At 31.2% G+C, this 27,602-nt stretch overlaps 1 long non-coding RNA gene across 5 annotated transcripts in view; it reads left to right on the top strand.

Moving 5' to 3' along the window:
• Positions 1-27,602, top strand: part of LOC132730331 (uncharacterized) — a 29,918-nt gene extending 2,316 nt beyond the window's left edge. The window contains exons 2-3 of one of the 5 annotated variants that reach the window (XR_009625747.1): positions 1-6,678; positions 7,259-27,602. This is a non-coding gene — a long non-coding RNA (uncharacterized LOC132730331). The other 4 variants (XR_009625748.1, XR_009625745.1, XR_009625744.1 and 1 more) reach the window with 4 other exon arrangements.

The following is a 27,602-nucleotide window of genomic DNA, read 5'->3' on the forward strand; positions in this document are numbered from 1 at the left end:
ATATGAGCAGTGGCAATGTATGTTCCAAGAAAGATGCCTTCTGCTGAATTATAAATGCTGCGTTTTTCTGTTAGTCAATCCCGAGCCCATCAGTAACATTTTGAAGTGAAAATGTGGAGGGAATGTAAACGAAAGAAATAAAATCACATGAGTATAGCTTGCGTGACATGTTTATAAATATATTATGTTGCAAGTCAAATTAAATTTCTTTCAGAAGGTTAAAGTAAATATTTTTTTCAGAGAAAATTTAATATGGAACATAATTTTATAAATACAGCCAACCTTGAAATATTGGAATTAACATTGAAAGATTAATTTCTTTATAAGGACTAATTAGTAAATTTAAGGTCCTACTTTACGGCCAATTTGTTGTGAATCACTGAAGTTTATTTCAGATGTATAAAGCTGAAACAGCATTCATTGATGGGAGATGATAGTCCAGCCCACTAAATGTTAATAGAAGAAAGTTGAATAGTCAATTCTTGCATATATTTATCCTGATAACCAGCATAAGGGCTAAGTAATGACATCAAGTATGACTTGAAAAGAGTTCAATGAAATGCCTGCTATGATTCAACAAATGCCATCAAGATTTTAAACAAATGTTGCTATACTTAGGAGGTCCTTAGAATGACGAAGATCATTATTTTGGAAGTGGAAACAGCCTTAAACTCAAACCGGTATTTAATAGAAGTAATGATAACTATCCGGGTATGGATAAATGAAATTTAGATAATCTTTATATGTACAAAATTGAAAGGATGACTTATTTAGATAAATTAAATGTTACCTAATAACTTGTATTGTTTTGTGTGCAAAGATTAAAGACACTGAGATTATTCTCTGAAAGTGTGCTACCTGATTTTATAATAATCAAGCATGTAAGTTGCATGTAATTAAATATTTTTTAAGAAAAGCATAAGTTAGTGTTTTTAAGAAAAGTCAAATTAAAACCATTGAAACTCTGTTTTAATAGATAGTATGTCACAATAATTTCTTCAATTCAAACACTAAATTATCTTTAATTCTAAACTCTGAATGACATACTGTATTAGAACATGAAACGAGTTTGTTTCAGAGGATTAAGCAGAAATACTGATGTCCAGACCAGAAACACTGTAAGTCAGTGCAAATAAATGAAAAAATGATTAGAAGAAAAAGAAAGTAACTGGTCATCTTCCAAGAATCTTCATCAATTACAGTAAGAGTATTAATTTCAACCTGGAATGCTAGATGTGAGACCTGGCTTAATTGCAATGTTAACATCAATGTCTTCATAAATTGCCATACATAAACTGTTGCTGGAGAAAAGCTTAATTTATTATAGAATTTTAAGTAATGTAGTTAAATCACTACTAGTGAAATGAAAATGTTCTAAATAATATACGATGTTGTCCCTGTATTTGCAAAATGCCTTTGTATGCAATTATTTTCAGATTTAGGTAGCTTTAATTACAAAAAGTTGAAACAGTACAGATGCCCTCACTAAGCTGAAGTCGCAAGATACAAGCCATGATGCAGTTCCTTAATGGTTAATTCTAGCAGTGAGCATTTGTGTATTATTGAGAGTTCATATAAAAATATGTCCAGATTAAAACATTCCTTGCTAGGAAAAAGTAATAATTGCTATGTAACTAGAAAAAAACATGATCTGATTGTTTTAAATGAAAAGATATAAGAAGATAAGTCACCAATTTAGTGACACATTGCAGAATTTATTCATACTCTGTTTCTTAAATTTATATGACATTTTGTTTGGAGAATGGGAAGATTTTTTTCAGAGGTATAAGATGAGTTACTGATGACGATGAAATACTAATGCGTATCCTAATATGATGAATGTCCATGCCTAATATAATTCAGTAAGGCAATATGAAGTACAATGGTCCACTTCCAAGATTCTGTATTGGTATTGTTGATGGTTAGAGTAAAGTTTTCATAATAGTACATGCATCTACATATATCTCAAACTGTGTTAGGAAGCAATAATATGAAAAAACAAGGTGAATCTATTCTATGCAAAAAATGAAAGAGACCGACATAGAGAAGAATTTGCTTCTTTTTTTTCCTGAATGAATAATGCTGTAAGAATTTCTTAGGAAGTGTTCCTAAACTATCTGTTTCATGACTTTTTTAAGTATCTATGAAAATTACATTTACTAGCCTAGATCATTTCATTAATATTCTGGTAGTGAAGTAATCCCTGTATTTGCAAAATGTCTTCATCCTACATTATTTTCAGTTGTATCCTGTTAAAATACAGCTTCTATCACATGAAAATAAAGTGTGTACAGGTTCTGTTAATGTTGCTGTTTATGGGTTCCCCTTGGTGTAACTGAGCATTGGTATGCACATAAAGGCAAGATCAAAAATTTCCATGCTGATGGACTTTAGAGCAGTAGATATGTATTGAAAAATGATTGCTTAATATGATGATGTAACTTGTCATCTTGTAACTGTTTGAATGGAAAAGTTTGAGTATGCATTTCCACCTTGATGTAGCAGGCATTATGGCAGTGGCCCCAGCAATGTTCTTCATGATGGATAGGTTTCTTAAACTATCTTTGAAGGTAGTCATGACTTATGATCTTGAAATCAAATGGTTAAAAAAAGCAGTGATATCATGGTATGGTTAGTTATTTGATTTTTTCTTGAAATCATATACATTTTTACTGAAACTTGCTTTGCTAAATGTAACAATGTGTCCTGAACGAAAAAAGCTTTTTAACAAAATTTTTAAGAAGTGTTGCGAAAATGCTTGTTTTATGGTTGTATTTAAAATATCACATCAATGTAAAATATTTCGACTACTAATGAATTACAAAGTGATTTACTTCATCCCAGTATTTGCAAAATGCCAAGAACAAGATTACTTTCAGATGTAGTCTCCCTTACAACAAAGCGTATTCTTTTGCAACAGTACAGACATTTTCTCAGTTTGAGCCACAAGATGAATGGGCATGTTGCAGTTCCTATATGATTTCTCTGTAGCAGTTAATAGCTAGTATGCAGTAAGCACTTAATTCAGTTGGAAAGAATATCATGGGGATCTGAATTTTATACAAATAATAAAGAGCACAGAATGGTTTGTTTTTGTTTTTGATCAACTAAAAAAAAATTAGCTTCATTTTGTAATTAGAACTGTCTTGATGTAGTGAATGTACTTAAAAATTGATTGTACAAATACATTGTATAACTTAATTTACTTGAAATTTTATGAGCTATATTGTTTGGAGAACATAACCAAGTTTGTTTCAGAATTGTAAGCTGAAATGCGGATTGTTTACCTATGATGTTGAATGTCCAGTCCAAAAGAAATAGATCATAATGAAATATGCAATTGGCCATCTAAGTATAGAAGAAGTGAGAATATCACCATACAATGGCAGTCCTGACTTCATGGCATACATAAGCAGTGTCATTCATAATGAAAAAGATGCCCTGAATTTTTAAAGGAAAACGAAATAATCAAGACTTACATGAATAAGGAAGTGGGAAAATTTGAAAAAGAAGGGATGAGTGATGTCTTGGCATAAGTATGCTTTTTATTAAAAATGAAATAAATCTTGTACTGCAGGGTTTGTTAATTATAAAATATTGAAAATGTCCTTGTATTAAAAGTTTGATAGTCAAAAGTTTTACAAGTAGAAGAATGAATTCCTTCATCCCTTTATTTGCAAAATGCCTTGGTATTCAATTACTTTCAGATTTATTACAAGCACATATTTTGCGTCGAAACAGATTTTGTTGATCAGTGAAGCCACAGCAAACTGGTCATGGTGCAGCTCTTTTATGGTTTCTATTTAGCACTGTTCCTTTTTGTTCCTGCAAGGTTGAATGTTGCAAGCCAAATTTAAGTTATTCCTAGCAGCAGGAGAAGGTATTGGAAAAATGATTGCATAAGAGGTATCCAGTTGTTGAGGTATAGAAACTAAACCCCAAAATTAGAAATTACTCAACTTTGAAAATAATTAAAAATTTAAATTCCGAAATTAGTGTATATTTAATAACCTGTTAATTGGAGAGCATGACACAAGTTTGTTTCAGAGATAAAAGTTGATATACAGATGCCCAAACCAAGGCATTGATTGTCCAGTATGCATTGATAGAAGAATGTAAATGGTGATATTGAAAGTATCATGTCAGGGGTATGAATTTCACCCATTATGTTGTAAACTAAACATCAGAACAGTGGCTCCAGCCTTGTCCTTCATAATGTGATAAATGCCTCAAATTATGCTGAAAGAAAGCCTTGAAAATGGTCTTGATAAAGAATGTTGTTATATGTGAAACAAAGTGGTTTAAATTTTCTTAAGTTTGTTTAAGAGCTTGATGGTGCTTCCTTTGTTTAATGTTACATTTTCTTGCAAAATTTTTATGAAGTAAATAAGCCCAAAAATATAATTGTACAATTCAAACATTATACTTAATTTATCTGAAAATTACATGACATATTGTTAGGAGGACATAACTAAGTTTGTTTCAGAGGTATGAGCAGAACTTGTCCAACCCTAGACATTCACCGTCAAATAACGAGATAAATTTGTAGAAAATGTCATCTGCCAAGCTCCTACTGGTAAAGTAATGTTAGTAGGAATGTAAAAAGTCTTGACAGAATGAAATCAGCAGGAAGTAAGCTCCTTCAAAAGTTTTCAGTCTCCTTGGTGAAAGTCTCAACTCCAACAGTATCCTGGCAGTTTTCCCTTCCATTGGAACAATTACATTTGCCATGGATTACATGAAACAAGGAATCTTTTCTTCAATTTGATGGTCATCTTTTGAATAAATCAAAACCTGTATGGGGTGGCCCAAGATACAAGTTAAAATAAGTAAGTAGTTTATGAATAGCCATGATTATTAGGAAAGGTATACTGAAATTGTAGCTAAAATTCTCAGAATTGTTAAAACAGTTAAACTTTTTATTTCATTCTTTTCATAAAATAGTTTAAAAGCTCTGAGCAATTTAATGCATTTTTTGGATGGAAAATGAAGGTAGTCTTTTTCAGATCTTAAAAGCCATGGACACTGACCTAACACTGATGTATTAAAGCAAGACAAAGAAAACTAGGTTGAGCAAATATATTGCCTTTTTGATCTTCAACTTCTACTATTGATCATTTTACAATGGCATATTTGGTTCTCATACTTACAAATTGCGTTGAATGTTAACTTTTCAATCAAAGGGACAAAGTTTAAAGAAAAAAAGTTTGTGATAACATAAAAATAATGGGAACATGGGAGCGTAATTAGTTCCTTTAAAAATGACAAATTTACAGCTGAAATGGACTTCTTAGACAGGAACAAGTCAATTTTGTAATATATATAATTAATGTTGATGACATCATCAAGTTATACTGTTGTGCGTTTTTTGTTTTTTTTAATTCAAATTCGTTTATTTAAAGTTCTGATTAATAAGTTCAATCATTATGTGTGTTGCTTGGAAAATGTGAAAAGACTCCTTTCAGAAAATGAAATCACAAGGAAATCAACACATTGAAGTGTTTGGAGCAAAAACCTTGAGTGGTTTTTGACTCCGGTGATATCTCCACTCCCACAGTATCCCAAGAAGCAAGGTGCATTTGCACAGATTTGGTGACAAAGCTCTCCTATCTTAGTTTCATGTCATCATCTGAATAGTCAAAACATGTCAAGGGATGTCTAAAGATGCAAGCCAGATTAACTAAATAATAAATGGCTAAGAGAGTTACTCTAAAGTAAAGGTAAAATTTTCGAAAGTATTTAAAGGTTTAATCAATTTCATTCATCATATATGATACAGGATGAAAATTAAGAGCAATTGGATGTATGGAACTTTTGTGTTAACGTTCTCATTATTTCATTCATCTTACATCATCTACAAGTTAAAAATTCAGATTATACTTCATGGTTAAAAGTTCACTTTCATTTTCTCCATAAAAAGCTAAGAGCAATTCAATACATATTTTGGGAGGAGAATGTAGATAGTCTTTTTCAGATCTTATAATAGCCAGAGACAACGGGATGAAGTCTTGAGTTTTAAAGCCAGGTTAAAAGTTGTGTGCCTTTTATGAATGGTCTACAACTACTATAGATGGAGTGTTTTCTTTGCAAAAGTATATTTGATCTTTGATGTTTTGAAAACATACCAGTTGTGGCGATATTACCTTTCCATCCAAAATGAAGTTGTAAGACAAGGTTATGATGAGAAATTTTAGAAGGAAGAAAACAATTCAATAATACATAATTTTCCTGGATAGGAATGCGAGAAACAGGTTTTTCATCTTAAATTTTTACAATTTAAACAAAACAAGTTTTCAGATGATTTGTTTGTAAGTTTACCTCAAGAAATAGCTTGTTTAAACTGATTTTATTAACATTTGAAAAGTTATGAACCTTTTTGTGTTCAATTTGTTGTTTTGGAAATATGAAAACTCCTTTCAGAAACTGAAAAGTCTCTCACAAGGTCATAATACAAGTCAAGTTATTAGGTATTTTGGGAACTGGTAGACATTTCCAGTGGCTTTGGTAATAGTCTTCACTCCAGAGTTTCCCCTTGCTAAGGTACAGTTACATTTGCTGATAGATCACATGAAACAAGGCAGCTCCACTCCAAATTTTGATGATCATCTTTGAAAATGCAGTTAAAAATATCAAGGGTTGTCCAGAGATGCAAAATAAGCAGTTTACCAGAAGTTAAAGGTAAAATTCTCAATCTCCTCCACAGGTTTAACAAATTTAATAATGTAAAACTGAGCTTTAAATGTTAGAAAAAAATTGAAAGTAGTCTTTGCAATTTAAATAGTATAGGATACTGACCTAACCGTAAAGTAACCCATGTTTAAACAAAGGCTTTTAGTTATCTTGTCTTGTTAATAGCTAGGGTTTTGCTACTCTTAAAATATACAATGTTTCCTTGCAAAAGGATATTTGGTTCTTTGTACCTGTTGTGGCGATTATTATGTTTTATCCACAATAACAAAGTTTCAAGGCCAGGAAATTGTGTTGAGGACATTTTAGTGATGCAATGATGTGCGATCCTGTAAAAATGACAATAAACCTGGCGATCTGAACTTTGACAGGGGGATAAAGACAGGTTTGTCTTATGTATTCTTGTAAGGTTGATAAAAAAAATAACCAACTGATGTTATTTTACAAAGGTAGTTATTAAATTATGTTGTTAAAAAAAAAGTAGTTTACAAAGAAGACATTTTTAAGCTTTAGAATATTTTAAGCTTTAAACATTTTGTCTGTTTGGAAAATGTGATCTGGTTCCTTTCAGAAATTAAGTGTTAAGCAGGTAGAAATAGGCAAGAAGTCCATACAGTTTTAATGAGGTAAACCCTCAAATGTGGACAATTTCAATGGACTTGGTGAAAGTTGTACACTCCAAAAGTATCTCAAGCTTTCCCTCGTGTTGGGATGGGTACATTTGCTGATTTATCACATGAAGCAAGGCTGCTATTCAATTTTGACGATCTTTTGATAATAACACCCGGGTTGGTCCAAAGATGTAAGCCAAATAAGCAAAATGCTTGCCAATAAAATGAAATGGTCAGCTATGATTGATTGTCAAGAGAGGTATCCTAAAATTCAAGGTAAAATTCTCGATCATTTCAAAAGTTAATTTTATTTCATTTACATTATAAAATACAGGTTATATAATCAAAGCCAATGGCTATTTAATGTATATGTCTAGGAAAATGAAGGTAGTCTTTTTCAGATCTGAATTGTCCTAACAGTTTTCAGTTAAAGCCAGAAGTAATCAATATTAAAGAAAGTGGCTTTGGTCAACTCCCAATTTTGTGAAATCCTCCAAAGTGGACGTTTTCAGTGGCCTTGGTAATAGTCTTCATGCCAACAGTATCACAAGAGTTTCCCCTTGCATTGGTATGGTTACATTTGCTGATTGATCACATGAAGCAAGGCTTCTCTTCAGTTTTGATGGTCATCTTTTGAAAATGCAGTTAAAACATTGTTCAGGGTTGCGCCAAAATAAGGAAGATGTTTGCAAGCATTTGCATAATTGAATGAAAAAATATTTGGAGGAAAAAAGGTAGTCTTTTTGCAGATCTATAAAGTATGGGATACTGACCTGACCGCTTGAGATAGATGTCAGACATAAATCAATCATTAAAAGGCTTTAAATCATCTTTAAAATTACCTGTTGTCAACAATGACGAAGTTTCAAGAGCAGGACATTGTGATGAGGACTTTTTAGTGATCAAAAGATAGGGGACTGCGATACTTAGATTGACAATATTTCTTGTGAACTAGACATATAAAGACAGGTTTTTTATTCTTATTCTTTTAAAAGAAACAAAATAATGGTGTAGAATCGAAAATTAAAAGCTTGCAGAAGTTTTATATTATATAGGAAGATAAATTATCAAGTTTAAAAAAAGACATATTTTAGCTTAAGAACATTTTTCAGTTCAGTCATTTTGTCTGTTGTTTGCAACAATGGCTCCTTTCAGAAATTAAGTGTTTGGCAAGTGGAAGTCCGCAAGAAGTAATTCCATACAGTTTTATGGTAAACCCTCAAATGTGCACATTTTCAGTGGCCTTGGTGAAAGTTTTACACTCAAAGTATATCAAGTTTTCCCTTGCGTTGGCGCAGGTACATTAGCTGATTCATCACGAGAAGCAAGGCTCCTATTAAAATTTGATGCTCATCTTTTGAAAATGCAGTTATATTTTGGGATGTTCAAAGATACAAGCCAAACTTAGAAAGATGTTTGCCAGTAACTGAAATGATAGCTATGATTGATTGTAAAGAGAGGTATCCTAGAATTCAAGGTAAAATTCTCAACTTATTTCAAGGGTGACTATATCATTTACATACAATAATACAGGTTTAACAAAGCCAATACCAATTTTATGTATATTTTGCAAGGAAAGTGAAGGTAGTCTTTTTCAGAACTGAATAGCCTGGTACATAGACGTAACAACTTGAAGTTTTCAATTTAAAAGCCAGAAGTAAAGTTATCCATATTGAAGAAAGTGCCTTTGGTTAGCTCCAATTTTTGTGAAATCCTCGAAAGTGGACATTTTCAATGGCCTTGGTAATAGTTTTCATGCGAACAGTATCTCAAGAGTTTCCCCTTGCATTGGTATGGTTACATTTGCCGATTGATCACCTGAAGCAAGGCTTCTCTTCAGTGTTGATGGTCATCTTTTGAAAATCCAGTTAACACATATCATGGTTGATCCAAAGATACAGGCCAATATAAGCAAGACGTTTGCCAGTGCAATAAAATGATAAGCTATGATCGATTGTGAAAAGAGTTATCCTAAAATTGAAAGGTAAAATTCTCAATTTTTATCAAAAGTAAAATTTATTTCATTTACATCTTAAAAGCAAAGTTTTACAAAGCCAAGACCAATGTATTGTATATTTTGGGAGGAAAGTGAAGGTAGTCTTTTTCAGATCTGAATAGCCTGGAATATTGGTCCAACAGCCTGAGGTTTTCAGATTAAAGCCAGAAGTAAAGTAATCCATATTAAAGATAGTGTCTATGGTCAGCTCTCCAACTCTGTGAAATCCTCAAAAGTTGACGTTTTCAATGGCCCTGGTAATAGTCTTCATGCCAACAGTATCTCAAGAGTTTCCCCTTGCATTGGTATGGTTACATTTGCCGATTGATCACATGAAGCGATGCTCCTCTTCAGTTTTGATGGTCATCTTTTGAAAATGCAGTTAAAACATATAAAGTTTGATCCAAAGATACAAGCCAAAATAGGTAAGATGTTTGCCAGTAAAGGAAATGTTGATAAGCTATATGATTAGAGTAAAGAGGTATCCTAAAATTCATAGTGAAATTCTCAACTTATTTCAAGAGTGACTTTATCATTTACATCATGACAAAGCAAAGACCAATTTAATGTTTTATTTTGGAAGGAAAGTGAAGGTAGTTTTTTTCAGATCTGAATAGCCCAGGACATTGACCTAACAGCCTGAAGTTTTCAGATTAAAGCCAGAAGTAAAGTAATCCATTTCCAAGATAGTGCCTGTTGTCAGCTCTCCAACTCTGAAATCCTCAAAAGTTGACGTTTTCAATGGCCTTGGTAATAGTCTTCATGCCAACAGTATCTCGAGTTTCCCCTTGCATTGGTATGGTTACATTTGCTGATTGATCACCTGAAGCAAGGCTTCTCTTCAGTTTTGATGGTCATCTTTTGAAAATGCAGTTAAAACATATCGAGGTTTATGCAAAGATACAAGCAAAAATAAGAGAGACTTCTGCCAGTATTATGAAATGAATAGGTATGATAGGAGTAAAGAGAGGTATCCTAAAATTCAAGGTAAAAATTCTCAACTTCAAGAGTGACTTAATATCATTTACATCATAAAAAATGGGTTTAACAAAGCCAATACCAATTTAATGTATATTTTGGGAGGAAAGTGAAGGAAGTCTTTTTCAGATTGATTTGAATAGCCTGTGATAGGGACTTCACGTCCAGAAGTTTTCAGTTTAAAGCCAGATGTGAAGTAATCCATATTAAAGAAAGTGCCTTTGGTCAGCTGCAACTTTGTTAAATCCTCAAAAGTGGACGTTTTCAATGGCCTTGGTAATAGTTTTCAAGCCAACAGTATCTCAAGAGTTTCCCCTTGCATTGGTATGGTTACATTTGCCGATTGATCACCTGAAGCAAGGCTTCTCTTCAGTGTTGATGGTCATCTTTTGAAAATGCAGTTAAAACATATCAAGTTTGATCCAAAGATACAAGCCAAAATAGGTAAGATGTTTGCCAGTAAAGGAAATGTTGATAAGCTATATGATTAGAGTAAAGAGGTATCCTAAAATTCTTAGTAAAATTCTCAACTTTCTTCAAGAGTGACTTTATCATTTACATGATAACAAAGCCAAGACCAATTTAATGTTTATCTTGGGAGGAAAGTGAAGGTAGTCTTTTTCAGATCTGAATAGCCTGTGACATTGACTTAACAGATTAAAGCCAGAAGTAAAGTAATCCATATTCAAGATAGTGCCTGTTGTCAGCTCTCCAACTCTGTGAATTCCTCAAAAGTTGACGTTTCAATGGCCTTGGTAATAGTTTTCATGCCAACAGTATCTCGAGTTTCCCCTTGCATTTATATGGTTACATTTGCTGATTGGTCACCTGAAGCAAGGCTTCTCTTCAGTTTTGATGGTCATCTTTTGAAAATGCAGTTAAAACATATCAAGGTTGATGCAAAGATACAAGATACAAGCCAAAATAGGTAAGATGATTGCCAATAAAGGAAATGTTGATAAGCTATATGATTAGAGTAAAGAGGTATCCTAAAATTCATAGTAAAATTCTCAACTTTCTTCAAGAGTGACTTTATCATTTACATGATAACAAAGCCAAGACCAATTTAATGTTTATTTTGGGAGGAAAGTGAAGGTAGTCTTTTTCAGATCTGAATAGCCTGTGACATTGACTTAACAGATTAAAGCCAGAAGTAAAGTAATCCATATTCAAGATAGTGCCTGTTGTCAGCTCTCCAACTCTGTGAAATCCTCAAAAGTTGACGTTTTCAATGGCCTTGGTAATAGTTTTCATGCCAACAGTATCTCAAGAGTTTCCCCTTGCATTGGTATGGTTACATTTGCTGATTGATCACCTGAAGCAAGGCTTCTCTTCAGTTTTGATGGTCGTCTTTTGAAAATGCAGTTAAAACATATCGTGGTTTATGCAAAGATACAAGCAAAAATAAGAGAGACTTCTACCAGTATTATGAAATGAATAGGTATGATAGGAGTAAAGAGAGGTATCCTAAAATTCAAGGTAAAAATTCTCAACTTACTTCAAGAGTGACTTAATATCATTTACATCATAAAAAATGGGTTTAACAAAGCCAATACCAATTAAATGTATATTTTGGGAGGAAAGTGAAGGAAGTCTTTTTCAGATTGATTTGAATAGCCTGTGATAGGGACTTCACGTCCAGAAGTTTTCAGTCCAAAGCCAGATGTAAAGTAATCCATATTAAAGAAAGTGCCTTTGGTCAGCTGCAACTTTGTTAAATCCTCAATAGTGGACGTTTTTAATGGCCTTGGTAATAGTCTTCATGCCAACAGTATCTCAAGAGTTTCCCCTTGCATTGGTATGGTTACATTTGCCGATTGATCACATGAAACGATGCTCCTCTTCAGTGTTGAAGGTCATCTTTTGAAAATGCAGTTAAAACATATCAAGTTTGATCCAAAGATACAAGCCAAAATAGGTAAGATGATTGCCAATAAAGGAAATGTTGATAAGCTATATGATTAGAGTAAAGAGGTATCCTAAAATTCTTAGTAAAATTCTCAACTAACTTCAAGAGTGACTTTATCATTTACATGATTACAAAGCCAAGACCAATTTAATGTTTATTTTGGGAGGAAAGTGAAGGTAGTTTTTTTCAGATCCGAATAGCCTGTGACATTGACTTAACAGATTAAAGCCAGAAGTAAAGTAATCCATATTCAAGATAGTGCCTGTTGTCAGCTCTCCAACTCTGTGAATTCCTCAAAAGTTGACGTTTTCAGTGGCCTTGGTAATAGTCTTCATGCCAATAGTATCTCAAGAGTTTCCCCTTGCATTGGTATGGTTACATTTGCTGATTGATCACCTGAAGCAAGGCTTCTCTTCAGTTTTGATGGTCATCTTTTGAAAATGCAGTTAAAACATATCAAGGTTGATGCAAAGATACAAGCAAAAATAAGAGAGACTTCTGCCAGTATTATGAAATGAATAGGTATGATAGGAGTAAAGAGAGGTATCCTAAAATTCAAGGTAAAAATTCTCAACTTACTTCAAGAGTGACTTAATATCATTTACATCATAAAAAATGGGTTTAACAAAGCCAATACCAATTAAATGTATATTTTGGGAGGAAAGTGAAGGAAGTCTTTTTCAGATTGATTTGAATAGCCTGTGATAGGGACTTCACGTCCAGAAGTTTTCAGTTTAAAGCCAGATGTAAAGTAATCCATATTAAAGAAAGTGCCTTTGGTCAGCTGCAACTTTGTTAAATCCTCAATAGTGGACGTTTTTAATGGCCTTGGTAATAGTCTTCATGCCAACAGTATCTCAAGAGTTTCCCCTTGCATTGGTATGGTTACATTTGCCGATTGATCACATGAAGCGATGCTCCTCTTCAGTGTTGATGGTCATCTTTTGAAAATGCAGTTAAAACATATCAAGTTTGATCCAAAGATACAAGCCAAAATAGGTAAGATGATTGCCAATAAAGGAAATATTGATAAGCTATATGATTAGAGTAAAGAGGTATCCTAAAATTCATAGTAAAATTCTCAACTTACTTCAAGAGTGACTTTATCATTTACATCATAACAAAGCCAAGACCAATTTAATGTTTATTTTGGGAGGAAAGTGAAGGTAGTTTTTTTCAGATCTGAATAGCCTGTGACATTGACTTAACAGATTAAAGCCAGAAGTAAAGTAATCCATATTCAAGATAGTGCCTGTTGTCAGCTCTCCAACTCTGTGAATTCCTCAAAAGTTGACGTTTTCAGTGGCCTTGGTAATAGTCTTCATGCCAATAGTATCTCAAGAGTTTCCCCTTGCATTGGTATGGTTACATTTGCTGATTGATCACCTGAAGCAAGGCTTCTCTTCAGTTTTGATGGTCATCTTTTGAAAATGCAGTTAAAACATATCAAGGTTGATGCAAAGATACAAGCAAAAATAAGAGAGACTTCTGCCAGTATTATGAAATGAATAGGTATGATAGGAGTAAAGAGAGGTATCCTAAAATTCAAGGTAAAAATTCTCAACTTACTTCAAGAGTGACTTAATATCATTTACATCATAAAAAATGGGTTTAACAAAGCCAATACCAATTTAATGTATATTTTGGGAGGAAAGTGAAGGAAGTCTTTTTCAGATTGATTTGAATAGCCTGTGATAGGGACTTCACGTCTAGAAGATTTCAGTTTAAAGCCAGATGTGAAGTAATCCATATTAAAGAAAGTGCCTTTGGTCAGCTCTCCAACTCAGTGAAATCCTCAAAAGTTGACGTTTCAATAGCCTTTGTAATAGTTTTCATGCCAACAGTATCTCAAGAGTTTCCCCTTGCATTGGTATGGTTACATTTGCTGATTGATCACCTGAAGCAAGGCTTTTCTTCAGTTTTGATGGTCATCTTTTGAAAATGCAGTTAAAACATATCAAGGTTGATGCAAAGATACAAGCAAAAATAAGAGAGACCAGTTATGTTTGCCAGTAAAATGAAATGATGAGCTATGATTGTCAAGAGAGGTATTCTTCAATTAAAATTCACAATTATTTAAAAATTGATACATTCTCTTCATAAAATAATAATAAGAGCAATTTCTTTAATGTGTACGTTGGAGGAAAATGAAGTCTTTTTCAGATTCTTATAGTGGGGATCACTGACCTTACAGCTTGGAAGTTTTAAGTTGGAAGTAATGTAATCCATGTTCAAACAACGGCATCTTCAGTTTTTTAAATGGGACAAGGTTTGATTTACCACCCCTTATATTGATGGAATGATTTCCTTGCAATAGAAGTAGGTTGTGATGAAAACTTTATAGAGATAAACACATTAGATGAGAATGGTATTATTTCTGTTCATTTGGAAGAGGGTAAGACCTTAACTTTTGAAGTTTAAACAAAGCAGTGATCTTGTATCCAGAATGAATAACAAGTTTTTAAGCTTTTCTTACTAGATGTTCTGTTAATGTAGCTTAGATTAAACTAATTTTATAAACATTTGAACTTTTTACCTTGAGTGATTTTGTCTGTTCGGAAAATATGAAACGTTTTTTTCTAGAATTAAAAAAATCTGACGGGATGGTTATCAGCAGAAGCAAATCAATAAGGCATTTAATAGGTAGACCTGAAATAAGAAGCCAAAGTAAGCAGGCATTTTGCCAGCAGAATGAAATGAACAGCCAAGGTTGACTTTTAAGAGATGTATCCTAAAATTTAAGGTAAAACTCTTGAGGATTATTTAAAAGTAGATATTCTTTTAATTAAATACAGGTTTAAATGCCAAAAGCAATGAAATGTATATGTTGCAAGGCATGTATTGACAGAAATGAAAGAAATAGGTTTTCCTATAGTCTTTAAGAGATGCCATTTACAAAGTCTACTAAAATGTTCTGGATTGACCTTGATTATGTTGAGATCATTTTTATATGCCTAAAGTCTTAAGTAAAGCTAAAGGGAGTAACCAATTAAACCAAATTCTATGGTCAAAATTAGTTTTTGAATACATTGTTAGGAGAAAAATGAAGCCAGTTCTTTTCAGATTTGTTTACCCTGGATGCAGATTGAATAGAATTAACAACCCATGAAGAAGCATATACTTTAGGGCATCGTTACATTGTGAAGGGTATAAAATATATTGACCTTTGCATTTGATTGTTTCCCTGTGCATTGGCATGTTTACTTGGTATTATTGAATAATGATTTTCTGCATGTTGTATTTTTCTTGTAATTTATAATATCAGGACTTTTTCAAATTATAACTAAGGTATCACACACAGTTGCTTTAGCATCTGAAAAGTTACCAAGTCTGTAATCAAGTTTTAAGTGTTTTAAAAAAGAAACTAGTTGTTTGGTATAACAATGGTAAAGTTTGTTTGGAAAAGGTGAAAGCTAGTTTGTTTCAGCTCTAGAGAAGTAGCAGACAATTATTATTCAGCAAAAGTTGGCATGGTGAAAGGTTTCAATTCATCCAGCAGTGCTTACATATTGTATTAAAATGAAATTGTAATGGTAATATTTTGTTGATGACAACACAGGTCGTAGGCGAAAGAATTCTAATTTGCCTTTATTTTTTAAAGAATTGACAGAAATAGATTTGAATGAAATGACAAAACACATGGTTTATGTAAAAGTATAAAAAGTATAAAATTCTTGTAAACTAAATCAAATGAAAAGGTCATTTTTTTAAAGATATAGACATCATTTTTAATTGAAAGGAGAAACTTTTAATAATAGATGCTTATTGTTTTGGAGAACTGCAACAGTTTATTTCAGATAATTCAATAAAAGAGCTAAGAATATTGTCCTGTCAGCTTTGTTTGAAGGAAGTCCTGTTCCTAAATGGAAGATTGTTCCACAACAATATTGAATAGTTTACCCATTGGTTGACATGAAGCCCTTGTATAGTAACATACATATTTTTCATGTTTTTAATAGTTCAACGTTGTACATTTTGCATCATTAATGTAAGTTATTATAGTATTAATGTAATTTGTTTAGTTGTTTTTTTTCCATACTATAATGATAGAATAGAAGATAATGCTAGAATTTATTGCACAATTTCTTGTTAATATTTCTAAGAATCATTGCACTTAGATTAAATAAGTATTGTGTCAGTAGTTGGAGAAAATGAAACAAGTTTTTCAGGTTAAACAGCAAGTTTTCATGAAATTCAAAGCAGTATCTGGGTATAATGCAACATCTATGGCTTGATTTCAAAGTATAGACTGAAAGTGACCATATCATTAGACTTATTAGGTGACTATGTATCAAGTGGTTCAGTTATTTTGTTTTCCAGGTTATTTGAAGCATAGAGTTTTCATATTAATAATTTGAATAAATATCTTTATTTATATATCAAACTTGATTTGATAAGTTTTATTATATCTGAAGAAATAGCTTTAAAGTTGTCCAGTTAGAAGAAGTTCTATGGGAATTGAATATATAATTTTGTTAATAGCTTCCAGACAACAGATTGTTGGTGTAATTATTAAAGATTTCAGTAGTGATGAGATGATTAGCCTTTAACTACACAGTACTTCCACCTTTCATTTCTAGATCTATTCAATGTACTACTAATTGATGTCTGTTTTTGTATTTATATCTTTTCAAATTGGATTGGTTTTAATGCATTTTCAAAACTAGGTGTATGAAGTGACATGATTTTGAAAGTTTATTTCAGTGATTGTGTTGTTGTCAAAATAGAATGCAAAGGTATATATACCAATAAACCATAATTCCCAGGTTGTTGTGCTAGTACTACAAATAGATTTCACCATTTTCTAATAACTGTGCTTTGCATATACAAATCTGTAAAATTCTTTACTCTGAATTTACTAATATTTGTTTAGAATATATAGTTTACCAGATGTGTATGCTTGTTTTGTAATTTATAATGAACATTTACATAATTACTTGTGTTGAGAAATGTAATTCTAGAGATATATGATAAGCAAGTCATTAAACATCATCCTTATTTCATATTTACCATCACTTTTCTAGTTTCAATCAAAATAGTACAATGATAGGGGTTCTTGTTTAAACCTAGTGTTTTTCAGATATGGAAGAAACAACACGTTCTTCAGGGATAGGAGCATATTTTGTTTATCTTTCAGAATAACTTATGTGTAGTAACCACCCTTAGACTTGACCAGAATTTATGTGTTGGTGTTATTTCGTACAATTGAAAGATGCTGGTTCCATATTTATATAAGTAGCAAATTCAAAGCAAGTGGCAAGTTAACATGCTTTATGTATTCCATTGTAATAAAATGTAATGCTCGTCAAAACAAATATTCAGATATTTTGTGATATTATTTACACATCAATTTTAATCTTCCATTTGTTTTTCATTATATGTTTTTGAATCCTGTACATACATTTCTTCTTTATTGTACTGTTTTTGGGGTTCAGGGGGGAGTTTGAACTTTTTTTAGTGTTTTGCAGAATCTCCAATGTGTGATGAGAAAAGCTTTGTCCCAGTTCCCTCATGTTGTTATTTTGACCAGATACAGATGGTTGCATACTTGATAAGATCTTTTTTGTCTTTCTATAGCTAATATACCTACAGTTTGCACCACTAAAATGATGTTTTTTTGCTTTAGCTAAGAGACATATGGTCTGCACCACTAAACTGACAAATTTCAAAAAGCACAAGTTTTTAATTTTTTTGAAATTAAGTTTCATAACTTTCTGTTTGCTATCTATCTAAAATAACATGTTGTGGCATTTGGATATGTAACAGTTTGATATTGCAGATTTCATAGCACTGATTTCGAAATAATGAAGTACTCCGTGGCTTCAAGTAGTTTTTCATGGAAGAGGATAACCCAGTTTGAATACTTTCATATGTAAATATGGGAAAAGAATGCATTTTGAAAATTGAGGGAAACGAAAGGTCTAATTTTGATTATTTCAGATTGCCATCAAATATGATCATGATATATTGACTAATTATCAGAGTGATTATTTTTCTCCTTAAAGTTGATTGTGATGGAAAATGTATTGTTTATCCTTCAAAAAACACCTGCTTTGTATATTTTCTTACTGATTTTAATAGAATTGATGTTCAAGTCTTTCTAGTGTAGATTTTGTGTAAAGTTTGCTTAATATATTTAATAATTGAAACACTAATTTTCAGTGATTATTTCAGATTGCTATTGAAAATGATGTCTGTGTACTAATTTAAGAGTTTCCACCTTTGAATTAAGAGGTGTTTCTTTTTTTCTTCTTTTTTGCTATCATAAGCAATTCTATCACATTCTTTAGGGATGGGGGGGCATATTTTGTTTATCTTTCAGAATAACTTGTTTCGTGTAAAGTGACCACCCTAAGACTAGACCAGAATTCATTGGTGTTATTTCGTACAATTGAAAGATGCTGGTTCCATATTTATATAAGTAGCAAGTTCATTTCCATGTTTTTTAAAGCAAGTGGCAAGTTAACATGCTTTATGTATTTCATTGTAATAAAATTAAAATTATAACAAATATCCAGATATTTTGTGATATTATTTACACATCAATTAAAAAAAATTACCTTTCTTTTTCATTATATGCTTTTGAATCCTGTACATGCATTTCTTTTTTATTTTACTGTTTTTGGGGGTCAGGGGGGAGTTTGAACTTTTTTAGTGTTTTGCAGAATCTCCAATGTGTGATGAGAAAAGCTTTGTCCCAGTTCCCTCATGTTGTTATTTTGACCAGATACAGATGGTTGCATACTTGATAAGATCTTTTTTGTCTTTCTATAGCTAATATACCTACAGTTTGCACCACTAAAATGATTATATTTTTTTTTTTGCTTTAGCTAAGAGACATATGGTCTGCACCACTAAACTGACAAATTTCAAGAAGCACAAGTTCTTTTAATTTTGAAATAAAGTTGCATAACGTTCTGTTTGCTGTCTAAAATAACATGTTTTGGCATTTGGGTATGTAACCGTTTGATATTGCAGATTTCATAGCACTGATTTCGAAATAATGAAGTACTCCATGGCTTCAAGTAGTTTTTCATGGAAGAGGATGACAAGTTCAAAAGAGAATGCATTTTGAAAATTACTTCAGATTGCCATCAAATATGATTGTAGAATAGGAATCTGGATATTTTTACTGCATTATCAGAGTAATTCTTTTCTCCTTAAAGTTGATTGTGGTGAGGAATGTATTGTTTATACTTCAAAAACACACTCGCTTTGTGTATTTACTTACTGATTTTTTAACAGCATTGATGTTGCATGTCTTTCTGGTAGGATGCAAATTCCAAGTGTTTGAAGCTTATATTAAAACAAGGGAGAAGTGGCCATATATACATGCTTTATCTCAATAGTATATAGCTCAATATTTTTAATAGCATTAGATTAGACAACTTGCTATGCATTTTTTATTTAATTACTTGTTTGTCATTGATATATTTCTCTCCACATTGTAATTTGTATTTGCATTATAGTCGGCTATTTGGGGGGCAGAGTTGGGTTGAAATATTCTAGTTTTTTGCAGAGAAAAGTGGCAGTGAAGGGAAAAGCTTTGTCTGTTTGTCATCGTTTATCAGGTACATAGTCAACCATCATTCAAAATATTTGATTACCTTCATGTAATTCTTTGTCTTTATTTTGACTTCTGCAAGTACATGATGTTAAAGAGATTTGTTACTTTCTTAAAAATTGTTAATATTATAATATCAACTTATGTTGCATACTAAAATTCCATAATTTGTTGGGGTGGGTGTGGGTATAATAATTCCATAGATTATTGCAGATGCTGATGAGATTGACATGTAACATTACAGTTCTGGAAAATCAAAACAGATGTTCTTGTTAATCAGAGAAGAAACAATAATTTCTTAATATTTCTGGCCAAATATAGTATTTCTGGCCTAGTAATGAAAGAGAACAATTTTTTAACATTGAAATTTGCTATAGAATTGTGACCCTTATTTTTCTGGTTATGATTTAAGGAATTGTGATAGATTTTAATTATTTCATGTTGACAATGAATGTTCAGTAGTGAGAAGTTGCTTTATGTAAAGAGTTCTTTCACTGATAATTTTTCAAAATACCAAACTGGCTGATCAGCTTTTGTCATAAATTTTGTCTTTGGAGTTGCTTGGCGGGGTGGCCAGGTATATTTTGTTTATCTTTCAGATTTAGTTGCAGTTGAGGAATGGCCTTCAGGTTTAATCAGTTTTCTTGTTGATGTTTATTTCAAAGAAGTTGAAAGTTGCCAGCTTTTTTGGATTGAAAGCAAAAGTTGGGATTAGGGCAAGTGGCCATTGCTTTTGTATACTTGCACTTTTTTAGTAAAATAATTTGATTAAACTTAGATATTTTTGTTCATTGTTTGATTGAATTACTGCTTTGCATATCATACTTTGTTTGTTTGCACAGACTTTCTTTAAGAGTAATACCATTAGGAATTGGGGTCTGACTTTTGCAGCTAACAGTAATGAGGAAAGGTATTTAACAGATTGGTTTTGACATTATTTCATAACTAACATAAGGCATCTGATCTAAAAAGAATAAATGCTTCATTAAAAAAAACTATTTGAAGTAAACACAGTATTATTAGATAAGTATTAATTAATAGCTATGTGAAATGATCAAGAATATCTTGGAAGATTCAAGTTTGACAGTTTTTTTTACACTTGTTTGTTTGCTTGGAATTTGGTGTTCCCCTTAGACATTGCAGATGCAGTGCTAAATTTATATTGTGAAAATGTAATTGTTGTAAGAACTACTGCATGTGGTTAATAATAACAAATTTCAATACTCGTTTTAGAGACATATCTATTCTTAGACATGTAAGTCTTATTTGCCAAATTAGTACCTGCAATTTTTAATGAAATATCGAAGAATTTTGTTAAATCAGTTATGTTGTCTAGGGGATGGGGCATATTTTGATTATCTTTCAGATCAACTTGCTAAATTTAAAATAATTACCATATTAAAGACTAAACTAGGATATATCCAGTAGTTTTTGAAGTGTGGAAGTTGGTGGTCCAAGTGAGAATATAGGACAAGCTGTTGTCATTTCTTTTTTATGCTCGTTTGTTTTACCAAGTACTGAGGTAGATATATTTTAAAGAATTATTTATATTTTTTATGCATTTCATTTCCTTATTTGTATTCACAGTGTGCTTTTTGTAATCAGTTTACTTTAACCAGATAATTTACTCAATTTTTGTCTATCTTTAGCTCTGTTTCCTATTTATTTGTCAAATAATATGATCTGTAAATAAATGTGATAAATATACCTTAAATATAAAATAATATGATAGGTAAATAAATGTGGTAAATTTACCTCAAATATGTTTAGAGGCAATACATTAAATACTAACTATTCAATTATAACTTATTAAATTAGCTATTATAATAGATGTGTATTGTATATTTCTATTATTTAAATTAAAGAAAATGATACTAACTGGGTTGGGATTGGGGCATATAATTGTTCTTGAGATTATTTCAGATGCTGTAAAGATTTTAGTCTTGAAATTGTATTGAAACAGTTGTAGCAGGCATGAGTCTTTACTTTTCTTATAAATATACCTGTGTACACAATTAAAAAATAATGTTTATGGCTAGAATACATTGGTTTCTTTTCTAACAATAATATATTTTTAGAAATCATTTATACATCAAGGTTTTTGTATTGCATTATCTTCTAGTAGAAGTTTATGTATTGCATTATCTTCAGAAAATAGAAGTAAGCAAATATTTTTTTGTAGTTCGATAATGAATTCTATAAAATGTACTAAAAATTTTGGTTCTTCACTATACTCTTATTTTTAATTATAAATTAGCTTTTAAATGATTATACTAGCCGTTATATTTAAGTTTTCTTGTCTGTAATGTGTAATTTAATTTGACGTCAGCATTTCTTCATTTCAAAATGTTTTGTTGCTGTTTTTGCTTTTTAATGGGGTTGGGGTATGTTGTTTTTTATTTTTCAGAGCTAGGTGTGTAGTTGATTAATCATCAAACTTGGCCTGAATTTTTGTGATGTTTTCTTGCAAGTTTTGAGTTCTAGTTAAAGCACAAGTTAAAACAAGGGGCAAGTGGTTGTTGCTTTTATCTACATTATGTTTTCAGTAATTGGAATAGTAATAGATATCTTATTAGCTTATTGATAGGAATTTATAATAGTTCCTAAATTTATTCTCACTGTAATATTGTACTTGTATACACTGCTTTTTAGTTATGATTGTACATGGGGAAGTTTGGGTCATCATATTTGTGTGTATCAGTTGCAAACTTGAAATTGTGTCACTGTTGAGTCAAATTCTCCCTTAGTTTCCTCAATTATTCATCGATTTCACAAAAGCAACTTATTCCAATTTTCTCTTTGTTATTGCTCTAGTTTTTGTGTGTTAGATATTTTGTTTGTGGAAATAGGTTTTAGTCCATTACTTGATTGAAATGATGATTTTTAAAACAGATTAAGATAGATATAAAAAGTGTGTAAAAGGTTTTATTAAATTTAATGCAATATAAGCATCCACATACAAGAGCTTGATGTTACTAAATATTAACATTAAAATGTATTGGTTATACAGCATGTAGTTACACGGTTTTTTAGATTTATATAATTGCACTATTTATATTGTTCAAAGACTTGTTGCTTGATTTGTTGTAGGTAGGGTGGGGCAAGTTTTATTTATATTTCAGAATAACTTGAGAAAAAAATGGGAGTGTTCACCCTTAGAAATGTGTTTGACCTTTGCATGACAGAATCATGTAATTTATCAAAGTTAAGGTAACATTAATGATGGACAATATTGTAAGCAGAAACTATTTCTGAACTTATGAAGATAAGAAATAATAGGTTTTGAATAATATACAATGTGAGCTTTGACTTTAACAAACATAAATGAAGGTTTTAATTGTGTATTCACTGAACATAATTTTATCAGATAATGAAAGTAACTCTGAATTTTATTAGCATTTCCTTGATTTATAGTTGTATAATAGCTAACATTATGTTCAAATCTTGTTGGGAACTTGATTGCCTTGATTTGTTTTTAGGTGGAGTGGGGAGTGTTTTGTTTTTTCTTTCAGAACATTTTAACAGAATGGTGTTCACCTTCAAACTAATGAAAAAATTGTTGTTTTTGAAAGATGCCAGTCAGGGTATATATAAAGTGTTAAAAATTGGCAAGTGGCCTTTGCTTTCATATGCTATTTTTTTAGTGTATCAACTATAGCTTAATTTTTAAAAATTAGAATATCGTGCGTAAACTATTGTTCACTTTCTGCCTGTGTATTTTTACTTTGTGCTTTTGTAAGCTGTGTGCTCTTATTAATTAAAACTTATTGGGGTAATAGGGTGGGGTCAGATTTATCTTTTTTTAGTCTTTTACAGAGCTACAAGTGAAAAGCTATTTCCAGTTCCCTTATTTGCCATCTATCATTCACAAGAGACTGAATTGCCATCACCATTTGTAACTAATTTCATTTATTTAGGAAAACAACTTCATAAGTACTTATGTTGTATTATCAAGTAAATGATTTGAAGTGCTAGTAGTAAAATAAGTCAGTGTTGCATTTATCCCTTTCTGTCTTTTTCTATCTTTAATCGCAAAGAATTGAAAATAAATATATGCACTGAAATTTGTTAAGTAAAGATATACTTCAATTTAAGATATTAACATAATTGGGAGGGGGGATTTTATATTTTTAAAGACTGTTGCAGATAAAACCTGCTTAAAGTTGCTGAAACATGGAAGATACACATCAAGAATAAGATGACGGACGTATGTAGAGTCTGAATTTTGTGTTGTATGTTCTATAAAATTTCTTCTATAGTTAAAATTAATTACACTTTAAAAATAGTTGAAATTGTAAGTGCTAAGTAAGTCTTATATTAAAAAGTATTGAAGTAAATTCTTTGATATTAGTATATGTAAAGTTTTAATAACTTTAAATATCTTGGTCTTGTTTGTTTTTTTAGGGGGTGGGGCCTGGTAACATTTTAAAGCAATCTTTTCAGATAAAAATTAGACTTTTTTGTTTGTGAAAATGCCTATTATCTGGAACAAGTGATAATATGGCCATGCTTTCAAGGCCAGTGTAATGTACCAAGATGAGCAGTAATGTGAGTGTAGATTTGTATGGAGAAAGAAATCTTAGTCAGTTAAAGAATAAATATATAGAAATGTGAAAGGTAAATATATGTATTGCAAACCAATAATGATTCAGATAAGTTTGAAATTACTAAGGTGCATTTTAAAAACATAAGTATGGAATTGGGTTAACTTTATATAACCACAAATATTACTACCTTGACTGTTGCTTACTAGAATACTTTTCCCTTAATGATTTTTCTTAAGATTGTTGTATATAGCTTTTAGCATGAGATTAGCAATATTTTGCATTAGAGAAATTTACAGCTTTTAATCAACAGAAAATTATACAATATGAGCTTGACTTGAGCTTTCATAATTGCAGGTTTTAAGTGTGTGTTCACTGAAAATTATTTTATTTTATAAGATGAAAGTAACTCTGAATTTTATTAGCATTTCCTTGATTTATAGTTGTATAATAGCTAACATTGTGTTCAAATCTTGTTGGGAACTTGATTGCCTTGATTTGTTTTTAGGTGGAGTGGGGAGTGTTTTGTTTTTTCTTTCAGAACATTTTTAACAGAATGGTGTTCACCTTCAAACTAATGAAAAAATTGTTGTTTTTGAAAGATGCCAGTCAAGGTATAAAGTGCAAATGTTAACAATTGGCAAGTGGCCTTTGCTTTCATATGCTATTTTTTTTAGTGTTTTCAACTATAGCTTAATTTATAAAAATTAGAATATCATGCGTAAACTATTGTTCATTTTCTGCCTGTGTATTTTTACTTTGTGTTTTTGTAAGCTATTCTGTCTTATTAATCAAAACTTATTGGGGGTAATAGGGTGGGGTCTGATTTCTTTTTTTTAGTCTTTTACAGGGCTATGAGTAAAAAGGTATTTCCAGTTCACTTATTTGCCATCTATCATTCACGAGAGACTGAATTGCCATCACCATTTGTAACAAATTCATTTATTTAGGAAAGCAACTTCATTATTTATTTTATCAAGTAAATGATTTGAAGTGCTAGTAGTAAAATAAGTCATGTGTTGCAGTTATCCTTTTCTATCTTAAATCACAAAGAATTGAAAATAAATATATGCACTGAAATTTGTTAAGTAAAGATATACTTCAATTTAAGATGTTAACTTAATTGGGAGGGGGGATTTTATATTTTTAAAGACTGTTGCAGATAAAACCTGCTTAAAGTTGCTGAAACATGGAAGATACACATCAAGAATAAGATGACGGACGTATGTAGAGTCTGAATTTTGTGTTGTATGTTCTATAAAATTTCTTCTATAGTTGAAATTAATTACACTTTAAAAATAGTTGAAATTGTAAGTGCTAAGTAAGTCTTATATTAAAAAGTATTGAAGTAAATTCTTTGATTTTAGTATATGTAAAGTTTTAATAAGTTTAAATATCTTAGTCTTGTTTTTAGGGGGGTGGGACCTGGTAACATTTTAAAGCAATCTTTTCAGATAAGAAAAAGTAGACTTTTTTGTTTGTGAAAACGCCTATTATCTGGAACAAGTGATAAGATGGCCATGCTTTCAAGGCCAGTGTAATGTTCCAAGATGAGCAGTAATGTGAGTGTAGATTTGTATGGAGAAAGAAATCTTAGTCAGTTAAAGAATAAATATATAGAAATGTGAAAGGTAAATATATGTATTGCAAACCAAGAATGATTCAGATAAGTTTGAAATTACTAAGGTGCATTTTAAAAACATTAGTATGTAATCGGGTTAACATTATTTAACTACAAATATTACTTACTACCTTAACTGTTGCTTACTAGAATACTTTTCCCTTTATGATTTTTCTGAAGACTGTTGTATATATAGCTTTGAGCATTAGATTGAATATTTTACATAAGAGAAATTTACAGCTTTTAATCAACAGAAAAAAAAAAATTAACAATATTGTACTTGCCTATAAATGTTTTGTTTGTTGGGAGATGTATAATGTAGTTGTAGGTGTCGCCAATTTTAGTTGAATTGGAAGGAAAACCATATTTTTTTCCAAGAACAGATTTCTTATCCTCTGAAAGGTGTTAATGAAAGATTGATGGAACATCATTGTTCAAACAGCAAGTAAATTATTTATTCTCCAAAGATATCTTATTTGTGAATATTTGACTGTAGTGATACATTGTGCAGATATTGCATTCCTTTGTCATTAATTATCATAGTTTCAGGCTAGATAAATACTTTTATTAAAATACATGTATAGTTTAGTAAAAGTGTATTGTTAAGTAAAATATACAGGGGAGGGGTGAGAATTTGAGCTGCTTTATATTTTAGGCTTGAAGAAAGTTAAAGTCCTAATGAATGCTATGAAGTGCTGTGATACTGGAGAATGTATTTTGAAGTAAAATATGTGTAAAGATAGTTGATTTATATTTATTTACAGTTGTTTATTAGACTTCTATTTGTCTTTATAATCTTACATGCTTATTTATCCACTTTCATAATATATTTATAATGACTTGTTTTGGAAATGTTTTGACTATTATGCTTTTGTCATAAGGTCTGAAAGTTGGTTTCCTTTATTCAGTTGTTAAAATTGCTGCATTTCTCTGTTGGTATTGTTTGTTTGGATGGTTGTTTCCTTGAAGCTCTATTTCAGTTACGTAAGCATGAACCAGCATTATTGGAATTCTGCCTGGGAAGCCCCTTTAGCTGATGAGCACTAGATCACTTTACAGCTAGTACCAAGGAAAAATAAGATAGATATGCAAAGCAAGTGTAGTATATGGTCATTTAAGGTCATTTTGTTTTGGACTATCAAATCACCAATATGGTCAGGGGGATGAGTAAACATCCTTTAGCTGGACTTGAGCACTGGGAAATCATACCTCCCCCTCCCACGACGGAGTAGGGTTGGGTAGCCGGCTCGCAGCATGATTTTACCTGACCTTTAGACCACAAAATTTTAAATTCTAAATTTCAAGTATTAGGATTTTCTGTTTTTGTAAAATATATTATCAGTTTCATGAAAAAAGTTTATTTTAAACCACAATTGAAAATTTCTTCATTAATGGCCAAAGACTGCCAATTGGACCTTCCTTCAAATTTGAGATAATGCTGTCCTCCATACTGCTTGTAAAAAAAGTCAGATGTTAAAAGGCTGCAATCAGAAAAAAACTTGAAATGGACAAATAAATACTGAATGTCCTTATTTTACTGTTCTTTTTAATGTTGCATTTACAAGCTTGAAATGGTATATGGTCCAATTTGCTAGTTGGCAGCCTATATTAAACATAGAGAACAGATACAATTATTTACATTTGGTGTAAATTTAATAATAAAAATCTTAAATAAACTTTGGTTTAACTTTA

The sequence above is a fragment of the Ruditapes philippinarum genome, unplaced genomic scaffold (genome assembly GCF_026571515.1).
Source record: "Ruditapes philippinarum isolate M1 unplaced genomic scaffold, ASM2657151v2 ctg240_1_1_1_1, whole genome shotgun sequence".
Classification (NCBI taxonomy): domain Eukaryota; kingdom Metazoa; phylum Mollusca; class Bivalvia; order Venerida; family Veneridae; genus Ruditapes; species Ruditapes philippinarum.